We start from the raw sequence: 23940 nt of genomic DNA on the forward strand, positions 1-23940 counted from the left end.
GCTCCAGTGCCGTCCATCGCCTCTTGTACGCCATCAGCAAGCGGAGAAGCGGCGAAGAACACTCTGCGCCTGCGCGGAAGTGCGTGCGCCTGCCTGACGTCACTTAGAGGCTGAACCTTACGGTAGGAAGTATCTTGTTTGCTCAGGCTGTGGTGAATTTCCAAGACTAGTTTAATGTTGCAGTGAATGCCAGCCTCACGCGAGCGCTGTGTTATTGAGTTCGGTGTATATCCAGGGACTGTGACGGCTACAATCAGTCATTTTGTATACGTAGGCCACCGGGGTAGGTGTACAAAATCTGTTAGTTTTACAGTGTGTAACATATGTGCAGGTCAGGTCAGCCCTCGGAGTAACAGAGTTGAGAGTATGCCTAGGCACCCTTAGATTTGCAGAGTTTGGTGTACACAAAGGGGTTATTAGGTTTAGATTGTGTGATGTGCAGGGTAGTAAGTGCACAGGTCAGCTGCCAGAGTTCCTGGGTTCAGTGCATACATGTGGACCCCTGCTTACAGCAGTGTACAGTGTTTGTATGCGTTATGTTTTAGGACTAGTGCATACATGCCAACATTTTAGCATAGGGACGTGGGAGATTTAAAATAAAAAATCGGGAGAATGAAAATTCCCCATTGACTTCTATTGTAGAAAATGCAATTTCAGGCGGGAGACAGCTCAAATAAAGCCATTTTTGACTTGAAAAATCGGTAGTCTCCCGCCTGAATCGGATCTATTGGCATGTATGCTAGTGCATACTGTGTATATTTAAAGGATATTTGCATTACAAGGTATGTGTGTGTGGGGGTCACTTTGTGCAGTGTCTAGCGAGAATAGATAGGCTTCATTGTGCTTTACTTGTACAAAGGGGCTGAGTGCTGGCTGTCGTCCTGTGTTTCATTACTCATATAAAACAACAGTGACGTCATGTTAAGCGTGCTGCGATGGCCGAGTGGTTAAGGCGTTGGACTCGAAATCCAATGGGGTTTCCCCGCGCAGGTTCGAATCCTGCTCGCAGCGAGAGGAGATTTTGAAATAACACTTATGTTTAGTTAAGGAAATGTGCAATCGCAATCCTTATCGAGTCACAGAGTTAAACGCCAAACACTCACTCCAGATGTAAATATTGAGACACACCCAGGAAGGGTTTTAGAGAGCAGCTGGCTTCGAAAGAGTTCGTTGTCTGGACCTGTCCTGGCCTGGCCGATCTTGGCGAGTCAGGAAAAGAGGATTTTATTGCAGCAACTGCAATTTTACCAAGCGCACTGCTTTCCATATCTGTGGACGTGATGAGGAACAATGTATTACATATATTTTCTCAACCGAAGACAAACATCCCACAGAGATGTTCAATAATCGTGGCCACGTTCTTCCCTGTTTGGGACTCGTCACAGAATACAGGTGACCTACTTTCAGCCTCATCACGCTCTTAAGCTTTCGAGTGACTGGCTAGAACAAGCATTTGAAATGCAATAGGTCTCACATTTAGGTGATTTTAAGCTATTGCATTGTAAATGGCAATGCCTTTTATTTATGTTTTAAAAACAAAAATAAAAGGCATTATTATTTGCAATGTCAATAGTTCAAACTTGTGTAAATGCGAGACCTATTGCATTGCAAATGCTTGTTGTAATCTTCCATTTCCAAAATATAGTCAATTGTGGGATGTTAATTTGGTTTTTCAAATGTTCATTAATTGACCAAAAGACATTTCTCTATCTCTTAGATAGCTTTCTGAAAAGTTAACAATATTACTATGTTTAGTTTCTATCAAACGTCTTTCAAATGTAAGAGTGTTGGATATTTCTTCTCGTCCCTTTAATACCACAGGTGTTCTGTTTAACATAAGCAAACGTATAAAAACTAATCTGACTACTGTGTTTCTATCTCTATTTTCCAACTCAACCCAAAGTGTGTGCAGGTAACTGCTTAAAGGTATATGAGCAAAGACTATGCATCTCAGAACGCCCCCTGACACCCAACTTTTTAACTCTTTCAGGAAACCACACAAACTGGTTACTTTCCCTAGGCTCGCTAGGATAATATCGTTATTATCGTTAATATCGTTATTATCGTTATAATATCGTTAATATCGTTATAATATCGTTAGTGGGTATCGATACCTCCAATTTTGGAGCTCACTCTTCCAGAGGTGCCATGGCATCCAAGGCCTTTGGGCTGGTTCACATTTAGAGGACATTCTGAGATTAGCTTACAGGCCAAATGTACTTGGCCAAAGTACTTTTCATACTATTAATTGTAAATCTGTTAATACTCCATCTTCTGTGGTAATAAAAATGCGTTAAACAAGCATAATATGAGCCTCTGGTCTTACCATAAAATGTATATTTTCTTAGCAATTATGAAGGAATGTCTCCATTTTTTTAAAGACATAGAGGCGAGTATTATACCACCACACAATTTTAATAACTGTGCCCCCACCCTCGTGTCCACCTTTGCAGCAATACCTCTACCTTCAATGTTTTCAGAGGCCTTCTGCAACACCAAATCTAGTTTATCTACTCCAGCTTCTGCCATCTTTTGGATGTTACAAAACAACCTGCATCGTTTTGTTCAAGGAATAGTTTCACAGACTTTTCCCAAGAACTATTTATGCTTTCGCTAGCAGTGTCTATTGTTTTTATAATATTGCCTATGTTTCATAATTTTTCATGAATTCATACTTTTCATGGCTTCTTGCTCAAGAAAAAAGAACTGTTTGCAGTCACGATAGGTATTATAGAGGTGCTTTGTCTCTGATAGGTTAATTGTTGTTCTATTGTTGCTCTACCATTGGCTTTTGTTCTTAAGCCTTATGGGAATTGTAGTTTTCTAAAGTTATCTTGACTGTTGCTATTTAAATTAAAGCAAGACAAGAAAGTATAATTTAAATAGCAGCAGAATAATCACTTCCTTGTCTTCAATAAAACTAAGATGTTCCTTCATAATTAATAGGAAAATCTACATTGTAAAACAAAAATGCAGACAGCCACCTCCTCAAGTCCTAAACAGAGCCAATTATATTTCGTACGAAGACAACAAAGGAGTTGTTAGCCCAAACTCACTCCAGTCCATTAGGAAAGTAATGTGTTCCATGTTCTGTTATATTATGCTTTTCGTTTGTATAATGCATCGTTTTGCCAATTTCTTGACTCCTTGGAAATGTTGCGCAGTTGGTCAAAGCTGTTGTTTGCAAGTGGTAGGCTTGGTCAATGAACTGAGCTTTTGGGCATAATTTGTTGTGCAATTTTCTGTGTAGACCAGTGGTTCCCAATCTGTGCGCCGCGGCACCCCAGTGCGCCATCAAAACTTGTCAGGGGCGCCGCGAAAAGATGTTCACCAAGCACACAATTTAGGAACCGCTGACTGATAGGCAATAAGGGTAATACCGGGGGTGAAGGTCAGGATGCTGCAAACATTCTGATACAAACTCTACATATGATTTTCAAGCCTCTAGTGACTAGAGGCTTGACAATCATATGTAGAGTCTGTATCAGAATGACGTCTGGAAGCTAATTTTTCATGATCTCGGTTGAAGTTGCACTTTTCGTTTCCTAATTTGAATACTAAAACCCAGGCTCTCAATCATATCCTGCAGTTGTTTTAGGTATCTGCTTTTTGTCTCCATCGAACTTAATGTGCACCTCTCCAATCGTTAATCAGTGCAATATGCTTCTTTTTTTTACAGTTTCGGGAATGCTGCTTTCGCATTTCTGCATTACTAGAGAGTACCGTCCCACCCTTCCATTCAAAGCGCTTCGCAGCCTCCTCAGGGGAGTGGCATGGAGGAGGCATGAGGACACAGTCAGGAGGCATGAGGGCACAGACAGGAGGCATGAAGACACAGGCAGGGGGCATGAGGACACATCAGAAGGCATAAGGGCACAGATAGGAAGCATGAGGGCACAGACAGGAGTCATGAAGGCACAGGCAGGAGGCATGGGGGCACAGTCAGGAAGCATGAGGGCACAGTCAGAAGGCATGAGGGCACAAACAAGAGATATAGGGACACCGTCAGGAGGCAAGAGTGCACAGACAGGAGGCATGAGGGCAAATACAGGAGGCATGGAGACAGTCAGGAGACATGAGGGCACAGACAGTAGGTATGAGGACAAAGACAGGAGGCATGAGGACACATCAGAAGGCATGGGGACCCAGTCAGGAGTCATGAGGCCACTGACAGGAGGCATGGGTACACAGTTAGTAGTCATGAGGCCACAGGCTGGAGGCATGAGGGCACAGACAAGAGGCATGAGGACACAGACAGGATTTATGAGGGCACATACAGGAGGCATGAGGACACAAGCATGGGCGCACAGTCAGGAGGCATGAGGGCAAAGACAGGAGGCATGAGGACATAGTCAGGTGGCATGAGGACATAGTCACAAGGCATGAGGGCACAGACAGGAGGCATAAGGACACAGTCAGGAGGTAGGTGGCAGGAGGACACAGGCAGGAGGCATGAGGATATTGTCAGGAGGCATGAGGGCACAGAAAAGAGAGAAGGACACACAGACAGTAGGCAGGAACACACATGCAGTAGGCAGAAACACACAGACAGGAGGCAAGAATACACGGGAAGTAGACAAGAACGCACAGATTGAAGGCAAGAACACAGAGGCAGGAGACATGAAGCATGCAGTATGGATGAGAACGCAAAGTCAAGTGTTAGGAAGGGGCAGGCAGGAGACGTACACAAAACACACTCATAAAGAGGACAGAAATCCCACGCATCTGCAGAGCCAGAACAGGGGGGAGAGCCTTCTCCTACATCACAGCCAAGACCTAGAACGAGCTCCCTATTGACATCAGACGTGCCCCCTCCCTGAACAACTTCAGGAAGGCTCTCAAGACCTGGATCTTCAACTAAATAAAATTGCTACTCCCCCGCCCCCCTCCAGCACCTTGAGACCCTCACGGGTGAGTAGTACGCTTACAATTCCCCTGATGGATTGATGGATTGAGAGTTAAAAGGCAGCAAGCCAGATAAGGGTTTACCAGGTACCATCAGACTGGAGGCAATGTGCAAAAAAGAAAAAACGATATGTCAGACGCAGACCTTTCTCAATGCACCCAGGATCTGAAACAACATTCCTGTAACTATAAGGGCCTCACAAACCCTGCAAAGGAATGAACTAAAGACACTCGCTTTAAAGAGCACTAGATCACAATGCAGTAACAGTTCACTTCTTCAAGAACCCTGTGTCCCTCCAATCAGTCATTGACACTGCATGGAGCTCCGCAGTGAATAGGATTGGATTACATCTATGATTTCAATACCTTCATCTACTTCATCCCAATTATTTTCAGGGAGAAAAATGAAAGCACTCCCGAGGCAGGGCGTGCATTTCCCCTGCCCACCAAAGAAGTAGCATAATGGGGAGCCACAGCCACTGGCCAATAGGTTAAGGGAGCCGCAGGTTGAAAGAGTTTGGGAATCACTGGTGTAGACTGTTGGTGTGTAGTCACTTACTGAGTTGTGGGTAATACCAGTAGATGGTGCTCCTAAAGGGTTGATTGGGTGTTGCAACTATCTGCTTAACCGAGTGCATGCCTGCATTAATATTGGTGGAGAGCAGGCCCATAGTCAGAAATATATTTTTAGAGGGCATGGACCTCGGCTATGACCAAATGTTAATGTTGTGCACTATAGGTGCATTCTTTCCCAAATACTTGTAGGGAAAAAGGTACAACATGCAAAGTTAACTCACACAATGCTTTTTGGTGCTTATTAGGTCTCGCCTGCATGCGCTAATGCACGCGCTCTCGCTTTTGAGAGGTATTGTGTTAAATAAATGGCTTGGAGCCCACCCATTTGTGAGCTTTATTGTCACTCTCATTTGCTGCCTTCTAACTGGTCAGCGCAAGCCTGCTTCACTTCCTCTTTGTTTGGGTGGGGCACAAACTAGGTACTAATGGCTTCATCTTAATTAGGGTCCTTCCTCTGCCGGAGCTCTGATTTAGGTACTTTTTAAAATGTATTTTCTTTCTTCTTCCCCTGCCTCAATCACAGCGTCAGCAGCGGAAGGCTGGTTAGCAGTGCTGTCCGTGTTGCTTATTTTCCTCTGACCCCCCACCCATCTCCCTGTTCCTTATTCCCATCCCTGTCTGTGTTGCGCATTCCTCTCCCCCCTTGTTGCTTATACCCTGCCACTTCCCCTTTGTGTCACTTATTTCCCTCTCACCACTTGTTGTCCCTCTTGTTTATACCCCCCCCTACCCCCTAACTGCCATAATGAAAAAAAGCACTATGACGCGGTCAGCGATGGTGGCTTCATAGCGATTTTTTTTAACCATCCCGCTTTTTTGAGGGTTTATGAGGGGCTTATGTTTTCAAGCATGGATGAATGTTCCCTGTATTGCCTTGTTTACACTATCAGGAAGCTGACCTGCAGACAAGGGCAGGAATATGTTTAGTGGTTATTTTAATTTCACAAGAGTCACTGAATCTTTTCAATTTCCATGGAAGGTAAAGTCGAATGACTTGCAACTTTGTGTATTTTCTAAACTGTTCAAGCCTTTCTGAGAATCAAAGCTTATGCAATCATTTTTTAAAACAAATAAGATGGCCTCAGCTCAGGGCCCTCCTTCCCATACCACTTACCTGGGGTCGTGGATGTCCAGCCTTCACACTCAACATTTTTTTGATGGAGGATGTCCTAACTGGAACATTTGCATTAGGAAATCATCACACCTGGAAGGCTCAAAGGAATCATTTTTAAAGAGAGCTTAGAGCATATTCATCAAGGACATTTTGGAAAACTAGTGGCTGTGTGTTATAAACATTTTAGGGCTGCAGCAATGGTGAAAACTAAATACAATTTAAATGTGCTTTTATTGGGAAAGTTGGGAATGCGCCACAATGAATTTCACTATGAGGTTGTGACAAAAGATGGATAGTTCAATGACATCTGATCAAAAGCACTAGTCAAAACTGCATGAACTTGTAGCAGTCAAGCTCTGAAGGGGCACTTAGCCCAGTTGCTCAGAATCCATATTAGTCCTGGTCCCGGGACTTCAGGCGTAAAAGATCTCAACACCCACAGCTGGGTCCAGTTGGGCTCCAGCTTCCCCTGTGTCTCTCTGGACGGGGTTCTGACACTAGTCATCACTAAATGAACAGGCATGGAATGACTGAAGAAATCTGTTGCATACTGCTGGTCAAATGGAGGACTTTAATCTAGTCCACCACACAGGTCCTAAATATCTATAACACTATGGCCACTTTATTACACAAAGACACTCACATAGGGAATGATAGTAATAATGCCCATCCCAGCAGATCGCTCCACTTCTCTCTCCCTCCAACTATGTCAGCTCAGGACCTCAACTATACTCAAAATTTCTAATTGGACAACCCTGTGCGGTAACCAGATAAGCAGACTATAATCGTAGGAAATACATAAAGGGATCTAGAGAGCTGTTGAAAGCTGCGAGCATATTTAAAAAACACAAACTGAGCGTCTGTGTCTCTTACACCTCACCATTCACAACACTGCTACTGCACTGCTATGTTCTTAGTACCATTAATCCAATAACCACACATTGTTGGTCTTCATGCATGACATGGACATTTTTCACACTTAAGATCACAAAACAACACACTACCAATCACACACCCTATATGGCATAGCATGCTGCCCATGAAGGTAAGCACTTCAGAGCCCCACATTGGGGTAGTAAAAGCAATATAAATGCTGCAATATAATACAACATTTATATCATTTGTGGATCACCAAGATTTGTTTATATAATTATTAAACTCTTTCTTTCCATCACAGTTCAAATTTACAAAACAAAACCTGCTTAATTTGTACTTTCATAATTGCTGATTTATTTGAAATATATGTACAGTTCAATTACATGTATTTACATTGTGTTGTGTATTAGAAAACATTGACACCCTACAGTCTTTCTTTTGCACTTTCTTTACCCCTGTGGGATTATCACATAGTTCACTTTATAAACTTCTCTCACTTTGTAGTAAGAGAAACAAAAGTAAACAACATCTCCATGTTAAAAATAAGCAGCAATTGGTCAGAAGACATAGCCTGCCTAAGACCTCTGTCCTTGAATGCACACCAAATGTGGGAAGATAAAAACAAGATTTAAATTCATTTTCATTGTGCCTTCAAAATCTAAACCCCAGTATGGATATTTTCAGGAAGCTTCAGAATCCCCGAACCCGGCACCTCTACACCAAGTTTTTGATAAATACTATGCCAGCTTTCTAGGTGTAAGAAAATGCCTCATTTTGCATGATCACCCCCTACATTTTGGACTGATGCTGCTAGTTTTGTGAGACTCTGTGAGTGTATGAGGTCTGCTAACCAGACCTCAATGCCATGTTCTAACCTCTTACAAAATGTATGTTGAATTGGTTTACACCAATTGGCATAAGCTGACTTACTTATAAGTCCCTAGTATATGGTACCAAGGGCACTCGGGCATGTAAGTTAGAGTGTCAAACCAAGACTGCAGTACTGATTGTGCCACCCTGGGAGTGACAAGGTACAAAATTACTCCCAGCTTGCCAAAGCAGCCTGGAAGAGCAGTTTAAAACTGCTAGTTTGATGCCACCATTTAAGCCAATGGCAAAGCCCCCATTTCCCTTAACAATATATATGTCTCCTCTAAGGAGGCCCTATTCAGCACTTAAGTGGGGCGCAGTATACTTTTAAGTGGGACATGTACTTTAATATGTCCTAACAGTAAAACTTCCAAATTGTCATTTTACTGTGGAAAAGCTAGGAGCTAGTACAGCGTTACAGGTTGGCATCTCAGTCCTGCTAACTTCTGAATGGGACTACTAAAATTGGTGCTTCAAGGTATCAATCATGGCATTAAACCCGATTTTATGACCAAGTCGAATTTGATGTCACTTTTAAGGAAAAACAGCTTTTTGAAAGTTGCCACTCTCTTGCCCTATTTATGGCCGCCTTAGGAGTTGTGTGAATGACTCCCAGGCTCCGTAACAAAAGAGGCCTGCAGGAAGCAACACAGGGCATTGGCCCAAAAGGCGAGCTTCAAAGAAGAAGCCGCTTTTGGTGGGAAAAGTGTGATCACGCTCGAAAAGGACTGCCCCTTTATTCAGGTAAACGGACTGGCAGTGGGAACACAAAGGGGAAACCAGTGGCCAAACCGTTTTGCTAGTGGGGGTGAAGTCAACATGTAGTCACACCTTAGGGTGGACTACCAAACTCCTTATGACCGAGGAAGGGTTCAGGCTTCCTTGAGAGTGGGCAGAATAGGGCTCTCTGGGATTGCTAGATGCCAAACATAAATGGAAGTTGTTAAAAGAGGGAAGGAATCCGGGTTTCCCACTGGCTAGTGACCACATCATCCCCCCAGCTCACTTTCTGGATATAAATATAGCACCCTGAACCTCAGATCACATCCGGACTGGAGAAAAGAGCAACAAAAGCCTGCCTTCTGACCCCTGGACCTGGCAAGAGAAGATGCACCATGGGTTAAAAAAGAGAAAACTATACCTCTGCCACCTGGCTTTTGGAAAAGTCGCTCCAGAGCCCCAGCCTGCATTGGTGACCTCCAAGGGTCAGTTGGCTGACTCCCTGTTACAGCACCCGGGCAATAAAAGCTGACATAGTCTGTCCTTGCTATTCAGTAGGCCACAGAAAGGAATCGCTGCTGATCGCCGACGTGCAGCCAAGAAGACCCCCCCTCCGGACTCATAAGTTGCACCCTTGTCAGCCAGACCTGGGACAGTCATCAGAGTGCAGATTGGTCGCCAAAGACGGACACAAGCACTTACCAAAGTAAACCATTGAACCTACTGCGACCCGAGTTCGGTAGCCCAGCCGCTGCTGGACTTCTACTGGCCCAAAGAGGACTTCGAGGGACATCGATCCATGTGGCCAAAGTCACCCCACCTTACCTGTGGAAAAAAGAATAACCGCAAACAAAAACCTCCTTGACTGTAGAGCATCTACTGCATCTTTAAGCATCCTGTATCCTCAGCATCAGGAGGACCACTTTATTGAAGTCTATGGTGGTTGTCATGTAAAGTGTGGAACTGGGCTTGAGACTGCTTTTGTGACCACGTAACTGCCCAAATATTATTTATTGGCCTCCCTGCCCTTCTCCCTGTGGAACTGGTCACCCAGTCTGGGCCAGAATAGCCAAACATAACCCTTCCAAACTTTTCAAAAGGTTTCAACCTTTAAGGTTACCAATGCTTGTTTGCGTTTTGGACTAAAAAACTGAGATTTACTTTTTTTTTATCTATATCTCCAGAAGCCTCCAGTGGATTATGCTCATCTTGGTGTCTAAAAACTAGTAAAATTATAATCTATTGTTATTAACTGGTGTTGGTTTTCTTTCGTGTTTTGTGACTTTTTTATTCTGTTGTTTGGTGCTTCTAAATTCTTTACACTAGTTCCTTTGTTTAAGCTTTGCTGCTCGAAGCCACAGCAATCCAGGGTTGAGCAAGAGGTTTTACAAATGAGCCTGACTGAAAGCAAGACGGTTTTGTGAGTGTATTACATGGTGAGGTCATACAGCCACACCACATAATACACCAGAATCCTCACACTGGATCATTTGGGGGGCCAAAGATTAATATGGGCTGGTCTGGCCCTCAAATCAGCCCGTGGCTACGGTCCTGGTGGTGGGTGACTCGAGGGTATTCTGTTGCCTGGTCAGCATGCCTATGATGCTAGACCACCATCTTTATTAACTATTTCTCACCCATTCTCATATTCTTTAACTAGATTTCTTTTCAAGAGACTAACCTTCTGCATTAGAAATACATGTTGGTATAGAAATAACTAACCTGGCAATGTTTTGCCCTGGAGTTTGCATACCTACCTGCACCTCAATGAAATCTTCTCTAGGGCCCTCTTTACGATTTTGTGAGGCTATAATGTAGGGATTCCAATTCCGGACTGTATACTTGCACCAAACTCCTGCAGTTAGAGTGGTTTCCCTGGACTGGGGAAAACCAGTCGGGTTTAGGAATACCGGATCTCTGTGTTGTTTTTTTCTGATTCTGGACACAAATCCTCAGACTTTTTCTGATCGCTGTTGGGCATCCCCAACACAGGTCCGCATTGCAGGCTCTTGTGCAGCTTCAATGGCTGCCAGTCAAACAGCCTATTGACATTAAAGCCCTCTGCATTGAGTCCAAAGCATTGCAAGACTCTGGCCCGGTCTATCTTAGACAGCGCTTTCAGCGATATTCTCCTTCTAGATTACTGAGGTTCATCCTCCGCTTTCAATCTAGTAATATCTTACATCAAAAATGTGTCTTAGGGGTGGCAGGAGCTTTGTTTTATGCACCACCAAGCTATGGAACTCCATGCCCCTCCATTTAAAGAAAAAACTGTCCTATTTGATTTTAGCAAAGCATCAGTGACGATCTTTCAATGCACACCCAGATTAGTATGATCGTCTCTTCTTGCTTTTTATGCCTCCGCACTACTCGCAAGGTCTCCTGTTTTTTGACCATTGAGGCTCTTAAGGCTATCCTTCTCGCCCTGGTTATTTCCCGGGTCGATTATGCCAATTCCCTCTACATTGGTATTCCGACCTATGAACTACGCCGTCTCCAGCTCATTCAAAATCAGGCGGCTAGGCTGATTTATAACCGCTCCAGATTCCATCATGTCCTCCCGCTGTTGAGGCAACTGCATTGGCTACCGGTGGTTCATAGATGCCTATTTAAATTAGGGTGTCTTATTTTTAAATCATTAGCAGGCTTAGCCCCCCTCTATGTTGCTTCTAGGCTTTTAACCTATTCTCCTTCTAGGAATTTGCAGTCTTCCTCCAAAAATCTCTTGGTTGTTCTTCGTTTTGTTAGGAAGAAACACGGGGGTCGAGTTTCTCCTTTCAGGCTCCCAGATTTTGGAACTCTCTCCCTGACAACCTTCGATTTTCTCAATCCCACTTGGAGTTTCGCAAAGGTTTGAAGACCTGGTTATTCACCAGTGCTTTTGAGGCCTAGTTGTCACTCTGTCTGTTGCCGACTGCCTTAGCGCCATGAAACCTTTTTGGTATACGTGCGCTCTACAAATTTCCCTAACTTCAACTTCAACTTCATCAAAAACTTGTTTTTTTAATCTTCCAATGCGATTAGTCCACCTTCTTTTCTCTTTATGCTCCCTTCCTGTAGCTAGCGCCTAGACACCTTAGGGTAGTAGAGCGCTTCACAAATTGTATTTTCAATTCATTTGTTTCAGAGCAATCGGAAGATGTCCTCAAAAGGATCCATGTGGGCCCTGGTGTGGTGGGTCTGGCATAATTGGGGAAGGCTGGTGGAAGCTTTGTCTACTTCCCCCACGGTGGTACTAAGGTTGGGCAGGAGTGGGATGTGTTCCTGCCCCTATCCCAGCAGCGGTTTCACCAGATGCGGATCCACACCACCAGTGGAGAAATGCAAAATCATAGGACCTCCCTACAGAATGTGGTGAAGGGCCCCTGACACTCCCATATCTCACAGATATGGGAGCCCCCTGAAGGATGCCCCCCCCCCTGCATGGCATTGGTGACAGGTCCTGCGCAAGCTGTGAAACTGGGCCTGGTGTCTCCAGACCCCGAATTACCGGGTCAGAAAACCACAAACTCCCTGTAATGGGCTAGAGCGCTGTCCTACTGCCCAAAAAACGATGGATTTAGGCCCAGATCTCTGTACTGGGGTGAATGTATGACATTGTTCTACATTCTGTCCATCAACTGTGTTTTTTGCAATTTTCACCCCGAATGTGCTGGGGATGCTCAGACGTGAGTCCCGGGCTCTCCACACCACTGGAGTCAAGCTATCCAGGCTGATGAAGGCTGATAGCCAGAAACCGGTCCTTGGATGCTTGATTCCGGTCTGGGAAAGACATGGCTTGGTAGTTCGGATTGGACTGTTCCCATGAGGCACAGGGTCAGAGCTGATTTGCATATAGCCAGTGTCTAACCCAGGGTGGTGTGGAGTGCAAAAAATGATGGATTTAGGCCCAGATCCTTGTACTGGGGTGAATGTATGACATTGTTCTACATTCTGTCCATCAACTGTGTTTTTTGCAATTTTCACCCCGAGTGGGCTGGGTATACTCAGACGTGAGTCCCAGGCTCTCCACACCACTGGAGTCAAGCTATCCAGGCTGAATGAAGGCTGATAGCCAGAAACCGGTCCTTGGATGCTTGATTCCGGTCTGGGAAAGACATGGCTTGGTAGTTCGGACTGGACTGTTCCCATGAGGCGCAGGGTCAGAGCTGATTTGCATATAGCCAGTGTCTAACCCAGGGTGGTGTGGAGTGCAAAAAATGATGGATTTAGGCCCAGATCCTTGTACTGGGGTGAATGTATGACATTGTTCTATATTCTGTCCATCAACTGTGTTTTTTGCAATTTTCACCCCGAGTGGGCTGGGTATGCTCAGACGTGAGTCCCAGGCTCTCCACACCACTGGAGTCAAGCTATCCAGGCTTAATGAAGGCTGATAGCCAGAAACCGGTCCTTGGATGCTTGATTCCGGTCTGGGAAAGACATGGCTTGGTAGTTCGGACTGGACTGTTCCCATGAGGCGCAGGGTCAGAGCTGATTTGCATATAGCCAGTGTCTAACCCAGGGTGGTGTGGAGTGCAAAAAATGATGGATTTAGGCCCAGATCCTTGTACTGGGGTGAATGTATGACACTGTTCTACATTCTGTCCATCAACTGTGTTTTTTGCAATTTTCACCCCGAGTGGGCTGGGTATGCTCAGACGTGAGTCCCAGGCTCTCCACACCACTGGAGTCAAGCTATCCAGGCTGAATGAAGGCTGATAGCCAGAAACCGGTCCTTGGATGCTTGATTCCGGTCTGGGAAAGACATGGCTTGGTAGTTCGGACTGGACTGTTCCCATGAGGCGCAGGGTCAGAGCTGATTTGCATATAGCCAGTGTCTAACCCAGGGTGGTGTGGAGTGCAAAAAATGATGGATTTAGGCCCAGATCCTTGTACTGGGGTGAATGTAAGACATTGTTCTACATTCTGTCCATCAACTGTGTTTTTTGCATATATATTCGTTGGCCTCCATCCCCTTCACCCAGTATTCATGCTCTCAGTGGGACACAAGAACTCCTAAAGGGGGCATAAATGTCTGTATGTGAGCGCCTCACCTAAATTGTATGTATGTATTTTTACATATACTAATGTGATCTCTCTCTAGTATTTGTTGGTGTGGGTGTCTCACTAAAATCTCCTGTCTGTAAGTGTATCCCCCTGATACCCCAGCTGTGTTTGTGTATGTGTGCATCTGCTTCTATAACAGTGAGTTTCTCTGTATTTTCCTGCCTGTGTGCATGAATATGTCATTTCGCCCCCTTCAGCAGTTGCATACTATCAGTTTTGGCACCCTGTAAATGCCCCTGCTTGTGTAAAGCTGGGATCTTCTCTGAGGGTCCGATTCAGAAATGGTTTTGTGCACCAACCAAGTCTTAGTCAGGTGAGCAAAACAGCAATTTCGCAAAAAAGGGCATCCACATTGTGGTTCAAAGAAACGGGGTTTGTGTCATGTTTTGATTTTGAAGTAGACTTTGAGTGGCAGAACTTCAGCCATAGTGTGGAGGGGCCGCTGTCATTTATTGGCGTTACAAGTGACGGCGTTACACGTCTTGTCCTCCAGAATAGATTGAATTCCAAACTTGAACTCTGGGTAGTCACAAAGATTTTGCAGGTAGTTTACTATTTAGGAAGCACGTGCACATTTAGTGATGTGGTAGGAGAAAGAAGTTTCCCATGGTGGGAAAAGGAAGGAAACACCCCATATTTCTCGGCGGGGAAGGGGGAGGGGGAAATTGTTCTCCAAGGTGAACACATTTTCCCTGTGAGGGGAAAACAGAAGTTTACCGAGTCAGTCGGTGTTTGCCTGCTTCTTCTGCAATCTCTTCTCTTTGTATGTACACCTAATCACTGTTTGGGCACAGCTGTGCCTTTTTGAAAGCTCGGCATTGTCTCTGTGTTTGTCGGCCTAAAATCCTTTGTTTGTATGCCGTTTATCGGTGATTGCGTGCGTCTACTTCGAAGCACTTTTCATTTTTGTGTTCTTTTCCTTTCCGTGTGTACCGTTCCTTGAACTGTGCCGGTGTGTCTTCCTTAACTATATCCCATGTATATGTTCGTGTCCCTTGTGTCTCCTCATTATGTGGAAATATGTTCCAGTAGCTGAAAACGCCGCTGGTTGTGTAAGACTGCCTAAATCCCAGACTTCGAAAACTCTTTAAATTCCCTTTTATTGTTTGTATATTTGTTTGTCTCCTATTTTTGTGTATGTCTTTGGGCCATATGTATCAAGCCTTTTGTGATTCGCAAAGGCCGAAACTCGCAGAATTTCGGCCTTTGCGAATCGCAAACGGCCTTTTTGCATGTTTTGGGATGTATGAAACATTCCCAAAATAAGGAATTGCAAACTTGTGCGATTCCATATTTTTCCACAGCATTTAGGGAATCGCAATTTTGCGAGTCCTTAAATGCTATGTATGTAGCATTTTTGGCTTGCGAATTTTGGTTAAGAATTCGCAAATTACCACCAACTTGTAGTTGATGGTTACTTGTGAATTCTTCCAAAAATGCACAATTTGGCTTTTTTAAAGGTGGCATGTGATGCACACACATGCCCATAGGGCATGTATGTGCGCCATATGCACACATATGTTCTTTTCAGGGGTGCAGCAGGGTGTCTTTGAGGCACCCCTGCACCCTTGCAATAATTCTCAAATTGCGATTAGCAAATTGCGAATTCGCAATTTGAGAATTATTTTGCATTCATTCCTATGGGCCTCCTGGCCCATAGGAATGCATTGGAAATTATTCCTTAATTGCGAATTCGCATAATGCGAATTCGCAAATAAGGAAGCTTAAGGAATCGCAAATAAAAAGCGATTTTTTTCATACATACCATTTTGCAATTCCTAAATAGCGATTCCTTAAAATTCGCTATTTAGGAAATGCTAAATAGTTTGGTGATACATATGGCCCTAAGTCACCTATTTTTGTGTGTCTTTGTCTCCTATTTTTTTGTGTATGTGTTTGAGTCTCCAAATTTCCTCGGTATGCCCTTGTCCCAGGGAAGGTATATAAAGACAGAAACCAGGCTTGAGAGAGTCAGGGACGCCATCACAACCCTCGTTTTAGAATTTTGGAGGAACAGAGTAGGCTTGCAGAGCCAACCTTTAGGTTGGAAATACCCTAGGAAGGAAATTGTCCTTAGGTCACACGTGGCCTGAGCGTGTAGCCTGGCAGATGCAAGCAAGAAGGGATAAATGTTAGTGGGCGGAGGAGAGAACACAAGGAGGGCCAATTTTAATGACAGTCTGATAGCGAAAGCCTGCATCATAAGATTTAAGAAGCATTTGCAAAACGAATGAGTCTGTAGATGCTAGCCTTTTGGTGTTTACAATGATTGATTTGTTGTTTTTGGCCTAAAAAAGCACTATTTACCTGCCATAGTAGTCCCTGGTGCTGGAGGGAACTGCTTGTGGCCAATAGTTGATGTGGGCTGACTCGTTGCCACATGCAGAATGCTGTAGCGGGTGGAAGAAAAGGAGTAGTTTCTGTCCTGTAACTCCAGTTCTGTAGTAGGGGTATCTCTGTTATAGTCATAATCTAGTGAATAGTCCCGCCCATGTGCGTGGACCCCGGAGCAATCAAAAATAATCTCTTAAAGTGTCGAAAAAATGCAGAACTGCACAGACACTTAAGAGAGAATTTAAAGACAGATAATGCAGCCTATAAAAGGCTACACTGTCCAGTACTTCAACTAGAAATTCCACCACAAAATCCACAAAACAGCAAAGCCTGTACAGATTTCCCTTGCTTTAACAGCAAACACCCTCTGGAATGATAGAGAGGAGGACCTGGACAGACAAGCCCCATAGGCTGCCATTATGTGGCTCAGAACAGGATACTGTGCCTTTAAGAGAACTTTCCAGAACTTCACAGTATACCAGAATGCCCTGCAGGTCCCATTTACTTTCAGTTCTTTTTGAAGGCGTAACACGCCAGACCTGTAGCATTCCTGACATGAATATCTCTCGCCACCGGGGAGGAAGGGCGGGCGCTTATGACTATAACAGAGATACCCCTACTACAGAACTGGAGTTACAGGACAGAAACTACTCCTTCTGTAGTAGGGGATCTCTGTGTATAGTCATAATCTAGTGAATAGAATGGCAAGCCCATCCCCACATCAAAGCGGCGGTGGAGAAAAGAGACATAACACCACTATTGTGCGAACAGATTTCGCAGCGAAGCCTGCCCAACCTGAGCGTCTGCCCTGGCATCAGTGTCCAGGCAGTAATGCTTAGCAAAGGTATGTACCGACTTCCAAGTGGCCGCCTTGCAGATTTCTGCAATTGGCACATTACGGAGCAAAGCAGTCGTGGCAGCTTTGCCCCTGGTGGAATGAGCCTTAGGTTTACCCCCTAAGGTCTTATTAGCTTTTCGGTAACACAATTGTATGCAGGACACAATCCACCTTGAGATGGACTGCTTGGAGGTAGCAAGACCTGTCCTGACCGATCCATAATTGATAAACAATTGGTCCGACCTACGAATATCTTTGGTTTTATCCAGATAAAATTTCAACACCCTCCGAACATCCAGGGAATGTAAAGACCTTTCCGCTGGAGATGAAGGATTCTGAAAAAACTTAGGCAAAGTTATAGTCTGGTTGACATGAAAATCAGAAATAACCTTGGGAACTTAGGGTGAGTACGCATAACAACCTTAGCAGCATGAAATACAGTATAAGGTTCTTGGCAACACAACGCCTGAATTTCACTCACCCTGCGGGCCGATGTAATGGCCACGAGGAACGCCGCCTTCCAGGACAGGTGCTGCAACGAAGCCTTATGAATAGGTTCAAAAGGTTCCTTCATCAACCAGGACAGCACCACATTCAGTTCCCACGAAGGCGAAGGAAGCCTGACAGGAGGAAACACTTTCTTCAAGCCTTCCAAAAAGTCTTTGATCACAGGGATCTGGAAGAAGGAAGTCTGTGAAGGGTATTTCCTGTAGGCAGTCAATGCAGCCAGATGGACCTTAATGGAATGGACATTAAGGCCAGACTGCACCAGATGCAGAAGGTATGGAAGGATTACATCTTCCTTACATGTCGTGGGGTCATAGTTCTTGGACTTGCACCAGATACAAAACCTCTTCCACTTGTAAGCATAAGAAGTCCTAGTGGAAGGGCGCTTAGCCTCCTTCAGTATGTCCATGCAATCTTCTGGGAGATTAAGATGGCCATATCGCACTATCTCAGGAGCCATGCCGCTAAACTCAAAGACGAGAGGTTGGGGTGCAACATCAGCCCCCCGAACTTCGTGAGAAGGTCCGGCCTGCACGGCAACTTCATGTGAGGAAGGAGAGACCGGTGAAGCAGGTCCGTGAACCACCACTGCCTGGGCCATTCCGGGGCAATCAGCATCATCCGCGCCCTGGACTGGGACAGCTTGATGAGAACCGTCGGAATCAGGGGAATGGGTGGAAAAGCGTGCAGAAAGCTGTTCGACCAGTTGATCCGTAACGCATTCCCCAGCGTCCCCGGCTGGTAGTACCTGGAAGTGAAGTCTCGGCATTTGCTGTTTTCCGCGGTGGCGAACAGATCTACGTCTGGAGTTCCCCACCTTGCGAAGACTTCTCCTAGTACTTCGTCGTTTATGACCCATTCGTGGTTTTCCTGAATCAGTCTGCTCAGTGTGTCTGCCTGAACATTCTGCACACCCGGCAGATGGGTGGCCGTTATCGTCAGTCCTCGGGCCAGAAGCCAGTGCCAGATCGCCTGCGCCTCCTGCGACAGGATGCGTGATCTCGAGCCCCCCTGATTGTTGAGGTAATACATCGTGGTCGTATTGTCCGTCTGTACAAGCAAAGAGTCGGTCTGGAAGGACGGGTGAAAGGCCTTCAGTGCCAAGTGGACTGTCAGGTTTGCACTCCGCAGGATCCGCATGCAGCAACAATGCTCCACCTCCGGACCCTCCGAACACCCCGAAGTATATACACAGGGTGTTCAGACGATACGGTGAGGGAAAAAACCCCAAAAGGGGAAAAACCCAAAAGAAAAGAGAAGAAGGAAAGGGCAGCAGGGAAAAAGAAACGGGAAAACAAAAAACAATGGTTAATACAATGTTAAATGCTACACTCATGTAATTCTCACTAAAGCACAACCCAGAGAATCAACTGCATGAATTGCGAACAGAACCCATACTATTGTTTCTTCAGCCTTCCTTCTGACCTGTTTAACACAAGAGAAACATATAAACATGTGGCTGTAATCAACATCTGCCTGAATCTGTGATTCTTGCTAGCAACATACCCTATAGCCTCCATACATTAACATCTGGAGCGTGGTTTCAAAAGTAATCCAGAAAAGTACCAAAAAGAACAGTCATTCCGTTAATGAGAAAAGAAACTCAAGATATCCCTTTTTGTCGTCAGAAAACTCCTTTGGTACACTGGTGTAAATGGCTCCTTTACACAGTATATGCCAAATAACGTTTAATCCAAACACGGCATGGTGTAGAGCCTACTACTACCATCCGCTTTGATAATTATAATCCCATCCAGAATTTGAACGAACACCACATTACAGGCTCATGCCGGTAGTGCGGAGGTCCTCATCCCCCCCTGCACTCCGTCACTTGATCAGTCCACAAAATGTATCAGAACCAACACGCCACGGTTGGATTGAACAGTGCGTACATCCATGGACTCTGCAAATCCCAAGAAATGCTTCCTCGCAGCCGCGAGGCTAAACAAACAATCAGAGCCGCTCCGCTCCGTTGAAACAGGTGGTAGAACAGTAAACAAATATACACGCTAGCCAGCGCGTTACACACAAGAACCAAACGCAGTCTCAAACCTCTCGACGAGTGTTTGGAAGGTCAAAGACATCACAGGAAAACTCCGGGCTCAAAGAGGAGCAGCCGCTCCCTCCACACAACCAGGATCACGAGCACCGATCGCCAAACTCCGCCCAAGGATATCCTACCAAGACGCCGGGAATTCTGGGATTAGTAGTTAAACCCCCGGTCCTGCTGGGAATCGTAGTCAATTGGGCAGGCGCGCTGTCTACAACCTGACATGGACAGCTCTAAGTTCCAGGAAATTGATGTGGTACGTGGACTCCGTCGGGGACCACGTCCCTTGAATCTGTAATTCTCCGGAGTGCTCTCCCCAGCCCTGGAGAGACGCATCCGTCACGATAGTCTGAGTGGGAATGTCCTTGTGGAAGGGAACCCCCTTGAGGAGATTCTCCGCTGAACACCACCACTTCAGAGACTGAAGAGCATGCAGAGACAGTCGTATCTTGTCGTCCCAAGATCCTCTCCTTTGGTCCCACTGATCCTCCAAGCACTCCTGCAGCGGTCTCATGTGCAGCCGCGCATGTGGCGTCAGGAAGATACAAGAGGCCATCGATCCCAGCAGGGAAGACACCGTCCTCACTGTTGTAGAAGGAGTGGTCAGAAGAGCCTGAGCCTTCCGACGAAGCGATAATCGTCGCTCCTCCGAAGGAGACACGCTTGCTGACCTCGTATCGATGGTGGCCCCAAGTACTGAATGCACTGGACCGGAGTCGGGACAGACTTGGACATGTTGATGTGCAACCCCAGCTTGTTCAAGAGAACGCACGTCTTCTGGAAGTGCGCTTGAGCTTCCGAGAAGGAGGAGGCCTTGATCAACCAATCGTCCAGGTACGGGTAGACAAACACCTTGTTCTTCCTCAGGTGTGCTGCTACCACTGCCATGCACTTCGAGAAAGTCCTGGGCGCAGACTTCAGCCCGAACGGAAGTACTGTGTACTGATAATGATTGGTGCCGACTTGAAATCGCAGGAACTTCCTGTGTTTGTGTGCAATGGGCACATGGAAGTACGCATCCTGTAGGTCTAGTGCACATAGCCAGTCTCCCTGTTGCAACTGAGGATAAATCTGATGCAACGACAGCATGCAAAACTTCTCTCTGCGAATCCATTTGTTCGCCTGTCGCAAGCCCAGAATGGGCCTGAACTCGTTCTTGTCCTTCTTGCGGACCAGAAAGAACCGGGAGTACAGACCTCTTCCTCTTTGAGACAGAGGTACGTCTTCTATCGCCCTTTTCCTTAACAGGATATCGGCCTCTGCCTGGAGCTCGCGCAGTTGATACTGCGAGCTGACCGGAGGAATCGATGGAGGAGGGCTGATGAACCGAAGACTGTATCCATTGCAAACAATATTCAGCACCCACTTGTCCTGAGTAATTTTTCTCCACTCTGCCAGAAAAAGTTGAACGCTTCCCCCCACCGGAGCGGGTAACGGATGAAGGGGAAGTAACCGCTCAGGGTCGAGACCCGGCCGGTCCTTTGGTAGCGGTAGAGGACTGTTGTCCACCTCTACCCCTCTGGCGCTTTTGGAAGGGTCCCCGGAGTTGCTGCTGCTGTCCCGAAGACTGTCCTCGTCCCTTTCCCTGTGCACCGAACCGTCTCTGGACTTCTTTTCTTTGGGCTTCTCCAAGCCCACAGCCGTTAGTGTCTCCGCCTTCATGCGGGCCATCTCATCATCGGCGTGTTTTCCGAACAGTGTCTCACTGGAAAAGGGCAGATTGGCCACCCGCTGCTGGGCCTCCGGCTTGAGTGACGTGAGCCTGAGCCAAGCATGGCGGCGCTGGTTGATCCCGTGACAGTAACCATGGGCTGCCAACAGCGAGATATCCGCAGCCGCGCTAATGACCTGGTTTGAAACCAGCATCCCTTCCTTAAGTATCTCTAGGAAGTCTTCCTTCTTGTCACTTGGCAGAAGTTCCGCAAACTGTTCCAGGGAGTCCCACAGGGCACGGCTGTACTGTCCCAGCAAAGCCGAATCGCTGGAGGCTTTCATGGTCGTGGAAGAAGTTCCACAAGCCTTACTCCCAGCCGAATCAATCCATCGGCTTTCCTTATCAGGCGGCACCGTGGAGGACGGGGAGGTAGAGTGTAACTTCCTGGCCGCCGTCACTATAACTGAGTCGGGCACTGGGTCCATCCGCAGGAAGGCCGGGTCCGAATCCGGTGCTCTGTACTTCTTCAGAAGTCGGGAGGGAGCGGCCTTCACCACCGCAGGCGTAAGAAACAGCTCCTCCGCAGGTTCGACCAGCCCCGGCACCAATGGCAGCAGAGGGCGAGACAGATGCTTCTTGTGAAGTGTCTCGAATATCACGGACGTCGTAGGTGTAGGAGCCGTCACCGTGATGCCCAACTTCGTAGCCCCCCTCAGGAGAACCTCCTGGAATGTGCTGATGTTGTCCACCGGAGACACCCTTGTCCCCGGGGAATCCGACAAGGTCGGCGAATAGGAGCGCGTCCTGGAGGAGTCCGTGCGTGACCTGGACCCTCGCCTCCTATGGCGGCGCCTAGATCTAGTGGAGGATCTGCGCCAACTCCTAGATCTTCCTCTCCGTCCGGAGCGCAATCTGGACTTCCTAGGCCTCGGGCGATCCGCCGGTTGCACCGGCGCGGGCGCCTTAGGTTTGGCCGGGGCCTGCGGCTTAGGAGTCCCCTTGGGAGGTGTCGGAAACCTGGGTAACGAAAACAACCTCGGAGGCACCGGAGGAGGCTTCTCCACCTGATGCCGAGGTACAGGTCGTGGAAGCGGAGGCAAAGGAGGAGGGGTAGGAGTCCTCGGAGGAAGACCCCTCGGCAATGGAGGCGGAGGCGTAACTCGCGAAGGCGTATACACCTCGGAATACACCGAGCCCGGTGATCCACCACCAGCCTGTAACGTCGGGGAGCCTCCCATGGCATCAGGCCTCCTCTCCCGTTTCTTCGACGTAGAAGAACGGTGACCAGACGGCGAGCGTCGGCCCCTCGACGTCGACCGACGTCCATGCCTCGACGTCGACTTTGAATGCTTCGACGTCGATCTCTCATGTCTCGACGACGACCTCTTGTGTCTCGACGGCGATCTCTTGCGCCTCGACGGCGACCTCTTGCGCCTCGACATCGACTTCGACCGCCTCGACGGCGATTTCTTCCGCCTTGACGTCGGGCCACTCCTCGACGACGAGGATCCCCTCGACGTCGATGTTCTCCTCCTCTTCGCCGACGGCGAACGGCGGTGTCGCTTCGACGGCGAGCGCCGACGCTGGGCCCTTCGACGGCGAGCGCCGACGCTGGGCCCTTCGACGTCGATCACTCGACGTCGAGACCGACGAGGATACCGACGAATTCGTCACTGGAGACGTCGACGGCGGCCTGTGCACATCCCTCGACGTTGAGCGTCGACGGCGCTTCGCCACAGAGCCCTGGGGGGACGGGGAACAGACCGCAGTCATTCCTCTCGACGTCGTGGTCTCAGCAATCGACCCAGACGGAGAGTGGGCACGTTTGCTGGTCTTCCTGCCCCTGGGGAGCCCCCCAGAGGCCTCAGCATGGGTAGAAGGAGCCCCTACAGACCCATCTTGTGCCTTCAGCCTTCTTTCCTCGAGTCCCTGAAGCCTGATCTTCTTTCTTTCCTTCAGGGTCCTGCCAGAGAAACCCTGACAAATCTCACACTCCTCTGGGACATGGGAAGATGGAAGGCAGAGGATACACACCTCATGGGAATCCGATTTGGCCTTCTTCCTGGAGCACTCCGGGCATTTGTCAAATAATGCAGGCATATTTGACATCAAAAGGGAGCAAAAACCAAGAAGAACAGCACTAAAGTACTTTAGAAGCACTAAAACTAAATTAATAGTGAAAAATCACCAATAAACCCTTGAAAAGGGAGAGCTCAATGCTCCAGGGTCCTGCTTGCAGGAGCCGGAAAAAAGAACTGAAAGTAAATGGGACCTGCAGGGCATTCTGGGATACTGTGAAGTTCTGGAAAGTTCTCTTAAAGGCACAGTATCCTGTTCTGAGCCACATAATGGCAGCCTATGGGGCTTGTCTGTCCAGGTCCTCCTCTCTATCATTCCAGAGGGTGTTTGCTGTTAAAGCAAGGGAAATCTGTACAGGCTTTGCTGTT

The 23940-nt window shown here is 47.0% G+C and overlaps 1 non-coding gene across 1 annotated transcript; it reads left to right on the forward strand.

Moving 5' to 3' along the window:
* Nucleotides 1-929: 929 nt before the first annotated feature.
* On the forward strand, nucleotides 930-1011 carry TRNAS-CGA (transfer RNA serine (anticodon CGA)). Its single transcript has one exon. It is a non-coding gene; the product is annotated as a tRNA-Ser (tRNA).
* Nucleotides 1012-23940: the final 22929 nt, after the last annotated feature.

This window comes from Lissotriton helveticus, chromosome 9 (genome assembly GCF_964261635.1).
Source record: "Lissotriton helveticus chromosome 9, aLisHel1.1, whole genome shotgun sequence".
Classification (NCBI taxonomy): domain Eukaryota; kingdom Metazoa; phylum Chordata; class Amphibia; order Caudata; family Salamandridae; genus Lissotriton; species Lissotriton helveticus.